Source organism: Stegostoma tigrinum, chromosome 35 (genome assembly GCF_030684315.1).
Source record: "Stegostoma tigrinum isolate sSteTig4 chromosome 35, sSteTig4.hap1, whole genome shotgun sequence".
NCBI lineage: Eukaryota > Metazoa > Chordata > Chondrichthyes > Orectolobiformes > Stegostomatidae > Stegostoma > Stegostoma tigrinum.
Genome location: NC_081388.1, coordinates 24490012 through 24496011, shown reverse-complemented (window position 1 = coordinate 24496011; position 6000 = coordinate 24490012). Strand labels below are relative to the sequence as shown.

Below are 6000 nucleotides of genomic sequence, written 5' to 3'. Positions count from 1 at the left end.
AGATAATTTACTCAACTGAAACTAGAAGACCAATTGTATTTTTAAAGTCTGAATTTGAGGGTAACTAGCCGCGTTCTTGGACTGATATTTACCTTAAGAAATGTTCACCCTAATATCATGAAGGATCAGATTTAATGATGCACATTTTTCCCTTTGGATTCCTAGTTGAAAATCTTCAACTGAATTGTTTCTCATCAGGTGAGCTTTTGTGGGAAGTGAATCTCGCACTGTTCCATCCCCCCTTCCCACCCACATACACATACATACATACCCACACACTCTCGCACACATTGACATCTCAGGGATTTCACTGCTTGCTTTTTATTCTTAATCCCTGTTGGATCTGCAGTTTTTCTTTCTCCTCACCAACTACCCCCCGCCCCCAACCCTCTCTCTCTCCGCTCACAGTGATTAACTGGGCTGTCACATCGTCAGGCTGCGCACGTTGGTAAACAAAGAGAAGCTTCTGTGAATGGGGTGGCCCTGAATGGGAGCCGGGGATTTTTTTTGGACAATCTTCCCTTAATAGAATCTCTCATTGTAGCAGATTGACCCATCAATTCTCAGTTATTACAAAGGTGAGCCTCCTCTATATGTAACCATACGCTTCATGTTTGGATCTCTCATTGAGCTGCTGCAGAGTCTGGATTTTAACCTATGATGGTGATCATGTCTTATTCATGTATTTTTTTTATGAATCTTTTTGGCGATGTGTGCAACCCATTAATGAGATGTGTGTTTTATATTTTATCCTGATTAGTGAGTTTTTTTATTGTACTCGGTTTACTGGAGTCACTGATTAGCTGTTTAAAAGTCATTTTGCAGTTTAAATAAGAAGCAATAGGCAAAGCGATTTCTGGATAAAGCAATGTATGGCCATTCTGAAGCCTGCAGGGTTGTCCTTTGCTTGTTTAGGGAGATGCTTAACAGATTTTATAATGTGTTATATTTTGCTGTTCTAGTTTCACCTTGGTTTTGAGGTGTATGGCTAATAGGCTATGGTGCCCCAGCTTATTCTGATAAAATATTGCTCACTTTTGATGGGTATGGTCATGGTTTACCCTGATGCCTCATATGGTCAAAGCAATTGAGTAATTGAGACATACTTACCAGAAATTCTCAGAATCTACATTGTGATCACCGTTCAGTTACTAAATCCTAGAGGAAATAGCAGCGAGGGTACTACAGTTGGTCACAGTGCCCATTGTTAAGAAAGGAAAATGATCCAAGGTTTTTTCTCCTGATTGCTCATTATTCACTGACCTTACCTGAGTAGGATTCATCTGGTGTTTTGGATGGGGACAAGTTAGACTTAACCGCAGTGTCTCTGCAGTTGAATATCTCATGGACATTTACTGTCAAGGTTCACGCATCAGGAACATCCCATTGGCTGAGTTGCTGGAAGATGACGAACCATATAAGTCTTTGCCTGAAAAAAAGGGAAAAATCGATGGAAGCAAATAGAACAAACTACTAATATGCAACAAAGATTGAGTTCAGTTTAACACACAAATTTAAAAATGTTAGAAATGGACTACATATCACTTAACAAAAGGAAAAGGAGCAAATGTTTTTTGGATTTATAATCATTGTTAAAACTAAAACATTGATGGAGAAAATACGATAGTCCAGGAGATAATGAGAATTACAGATGCTGGAGCTGGAGTAACTCAGCAAGCCAGGCAGCATCACAGGAGCAGAAAAGTTGATGTTTCAGCCCAGGACCCTTGATGTCTTTACTCCTAGATTTCCTAATTTCATCAAACCCAGTGGAGAGCAGGGAAGGCATCTACTCAAGACAAATCAGTGTGTGAGACTTTGTTTTTCAATAATTCCTGGAAGAAAGTTGGAAAGTACTGTTGGCATAGTGGTTGGAAAATACAAACTGGGTGCAAGCCTGTTTGGAGCAAGTTGGAAGGATGAGACTGGTAAGTATCAGGCAGGTTGAAAAAGTGGAGGGTGCCAAACAGTCTGTGGACATGGAACAGGCTTGTGGGGTGCTGGCTTATTGTTATGATTCCTTTGGCAGGAAAATATATTTGGCTTTTTGGATACTGGGAAGGGACATAGGACAGGTAAAAGAGCTGTGAGTATGCAATTTGGTAAGGCGGGTTTTGTCAGGAGTTGAGAACTCTGACTTCTTATAATTAGATAAAGGTCAAAATATAGCACACTCAGTGAGTGTCATTCTTGTTATGTTTGCAACTGACTGTTATATTGAGTTTTGAGAAGATTTGTAGCTCAGGTTGAGTTTCTGGATGTGAGTTTGCTCGCTGAGCTGGAAGGTTAGTTTACAGACATTTCGTCACCATTCTAGGTAACATCATCAGTGAGCCTCTGACGAAGCGCTGGTGTTATGTCCCGCTTTCTATTTATCTGGTTAGGTTTCCTTGGGTTGGTGATGTCATTTCCTGTTCTTTTCCTCAGGGGATGGTAGATTGGCTCCAAATCAATGTGTTTGTTGATGGAGTTCCGGTTGGAATGCCATGCTTCTAGGAATTCTTGTGCGTGTCTCTGTTTGGCTTGTCCTAGGATGGATGTGTTGTCCCAATCAAAGTGGTGTCCTTCCTCATCTGTGTGTAAGGATACGAGTGATAGTGGGTAATGTCGTTTTGTGGCTAGTTGATGTTCATGCATCCTGGTGGCGAGCTTTCTGCCTGTTTGTCCAATGTAGTGTTTGTCACAGTTCTTGCAAGGTATTTTGTAGATGACGTTCGTTTTGCTTGTTATCTGTATAGGGTCTTTTAAGTTCATTAGCTGCTGTTTTAGTGTGTTGGTGGGTTTGTGGGCTACCCTGATGACAAGGGGTCCGAGTAGTCTGGCAGTCATTTCGGAAATGTATTTGATGTAGGGGAGAGTGGTTATAGTTTCTGGGCCCGTTTTGTCTGTTTGTTTGAGTTTGTTGCTGAGAAATCGGCGGACTGTGTTCATTGGGTAACCGTTCTTTTTGAATACGCTGTACAGGTGATTTTCCTCTGCTCTTTGTCGTCCCTCTGTGCTGCAGTGTGTGGTGGCTCGTTGGAATAACGTTCTAATGCAGCTTCGTTTGTGGGCGTTGGGATGGTTGCTCCTGTAGTTCAGTATTTGGTCCGTATGTGTTGTTTTCCTGTAGACACTGGTTTGAAGTTCCCCATTGACTGTTATATCATAACACTATTGCATCTGTGAAGTTTGACCTCTGTTTTCCCTGTCTGAACAAGAAGGGAGACGCTTAACAAATCCCTTACAGTTTTACTCTTGATATGAAAACATTTATTGCCAAGCTCTGAAGAAGGGTCCCAACACAAAACGTTGACTTTCCTGCTCCTGTGATGCTGCCTGGCCTGCTGTGTTCCTCCAGCTTCACACTCTGTTGACTCTAACTTCAACATTTGAATTTCTTGCTACCTCCAATGTCAAGTTGCATACATTTGTTTCATCACTTCACTTTAAATTATGAGGAAACACCCAATCCCTCAGAAATTTGGGATCAAATTGTGCTCAATCGATTGGCAGGAATATTTTTTTCGATCTGATGAGTGACTATCTGGTGACTGTTAGGAACCATTCTGAGGGAACTCAGAAGACCCAGGAGGAAACATGAGAAGTTGTTGGCGGATAGGATCAGGGTAAACCCTAAGGCTTTCTATAGGTATTTAAGGAAAAAAAAATGACAAAAGTAAGGTTAGGGCCAATCAAGGAGAGTAGTGGTAAGTTGTGTGTGGGGTCAGAGGAGATAGGGGAAGCACTAAATGAATATTTTTCAGCAGTTTTCACTCTAGAAAATGACAATGTTATTGAGGAGAATAGTGAGATACAGGCTACTAGACTAGGTGGAATTGAGGTTCACAAGGAAGAGGTATTAGAACTCCTACAGAGGGTGAAGATACATAATCCTCTCGGCCGGATGGGATTTATCCTAGATCCTCTGGGAAGCCAGGGAGGAGATTGCCGAGCCTTTGACATTGATCTTTAACTCGTCATTGTCTACAGGAATAGTCCCAGACGACTGGAGGATAGCAAATGTGGTTCCCCTGTTCAAGAAGGGGAGTAGAGACAACCCTGGTAATTATAGACCAGTGAGCCTTACCTCAGTTGTTGGTAAAGTGTTGGAAAGGGCTACAAGGGATAGGATTTATAATCATCTAGAAAAGAATAAATTGATTAGGGATAGTCAGCACGGTTTTGTGAAGGGAAGGTCGTGCCTCACAAACCTTATTGAGTTCTTTGAGAAGGTGACCAAACGGGTAGATGAGAGTAAACCAGTTGATGTGGTGTATATGGATTTCAGCAAGGCGTTCGATAAGGTTCCCCACAGTAGGCTATTGTACAAAATGCAGAGGAATGGAATTGTGGGAGATATAGCAGTTTGGATCAGAAATTGGCTTGCTGAAAGAAGACAGAGGGTGGTAGTTGATGGGCAATGTTCATCCTGTAGACCAGTTACTAGTGGTGTACCGCAAGGGTTGGTGTTGGGTCCACTGCTGTTTGTCATTTTTATAAATGACCTTTGATGAGGGCGTAGAAGAATGGGTTAGTAAATTTTCAGGCGACACTAAGGTCAGTGGAGTTGTGGATAGTGACGAAGGATGCTGTAGGTTGCAGAGAGACATAGATAAGCTGCAGATCTGGGCTGAGCGGTGACAAATGGAGTTTAATGCAGACAAGTGTGAGGTGATGCACTTTGGTAGGAGTAACCGGAAAGAAAAGTACTGGGCTAATGGTAAGATTCTTAGTAGTGTAGATGAGCAGAGAAATCTCGGTGTCCATGTACACACATCCTTGAAAGTTGCCACCCAGGTTGACAGGGCTGTTAAGAAGGCATAGAGTGTTTTAGCTTTTATTAATAGAGGGATCGAGTTCCGGAACTAGAGGTTATGGTGAAGCTGTACAAAACTCTGGTGCGGCCGCATATGGAGTATTGTGTACAGTTCTGGTCACCGCATTATAAGAAGGATGTGGAAGCTTTGGAAAGGGTGCAGAGGAGATTTACTAGGATGTTGCCTGGTATGGAGGGAAGGTCTTACAAGGAAAGGCTGAGGGACTTGAGGCTGTTTTTCTTTAGAGAGAAGAAGGTTGAGAAGAAGATTGAAACATATAAAATAATCAGAGGGTTAGATAGGGTGGATATGGAGAGCCTTTTTCCTAGGATGGTGACGGTGAGCACGAGGGGGCATAGCTTTAAATTGAGGGGTGAAAGATATAGGACAGATGTCACAGGTGGTTTCTTTACTCAGAGTAGTAAGGGATTGGAATGGTTTGCCTGCAACAATAGTAGATTCGCCAACTTTAGGTACATTTAAGTCGTCATTGGATAAGCATATGGACGTACATGGAATAGTGTAGGTTAGATGCGCTTCAGGTCGGTGCAACATCGAGGGCCGAAGGGCCTGTACTGTGCTGTAATGTTCTATGTTCTATTTTATAGCTATGACAAACTTTTTAACCATTGTATGATGTGATAAAGACATAAATCTGCCACTCTTCAATAATATTTTACAACGTACCAAATAATTTCTAAATTCTATTGATATCTGGTTTGATTAGAAGTGCTTCTGAATCAATGAGAGTTAATATTTGCATGATAGCAGGGAATAGGACAGAAACCAGAATGCTCAAAGAGAATTTTCAGTACTTCAGGAAGCTGCGGAATACACGCAGTAAATACACATAACTTGAACAGGCAAGCGTAGCTACACATGCATACAAACAAGCACATACACCCAGAAATATGTTCATAGTTCCCTTCGACCTATCATTGACTATTTTGATTGAACCATTGTTAGTATAACACAACAGATGGGATGCTCTTTCTGTTCCTGATTTACAGCATCTGCAGTTCTTTCCATTTTTATTTCGGATGCTGTTTCTGTTGGATTTGATGGCAATGAGTGACAGATTTATTAGGCTTGATAAAATGATTTATTGTTCTGCTTGACAATCCCAAATACAGATGTAAGGAAAATAGAAATGATCGTTAGAGTCTCATAGTGCAAGCCACTTAACATTATGGCACTCACG

General features: G+C 41.5%; 1 protein-coding gene across 3 annotated transcripts in view; it reads left to right on the top strand.

The window, feature by feature from the left end:
* Window positions 1-403: 403 nt before the first annotated feature.
* LOC125447481 (cAMP-specific 3',5'-cyclic phosphodiesterase 4B-like) overlaps window positions 404-6000 on the top strand; it is a 421594-nt gene continuing 415997 nt past the window's right edge. For all 3 annotated transcript variants that reach the window (XM_059639794.1, XM_059639792.1, XM_059639793.1), the window contains exon 1: window positions 404-578. The gene's annotated coding sequence lies outside the window, so the exon portion shown is untranslated. The remainder of the gene's footprint in view (window positions 579-6000) is intronic.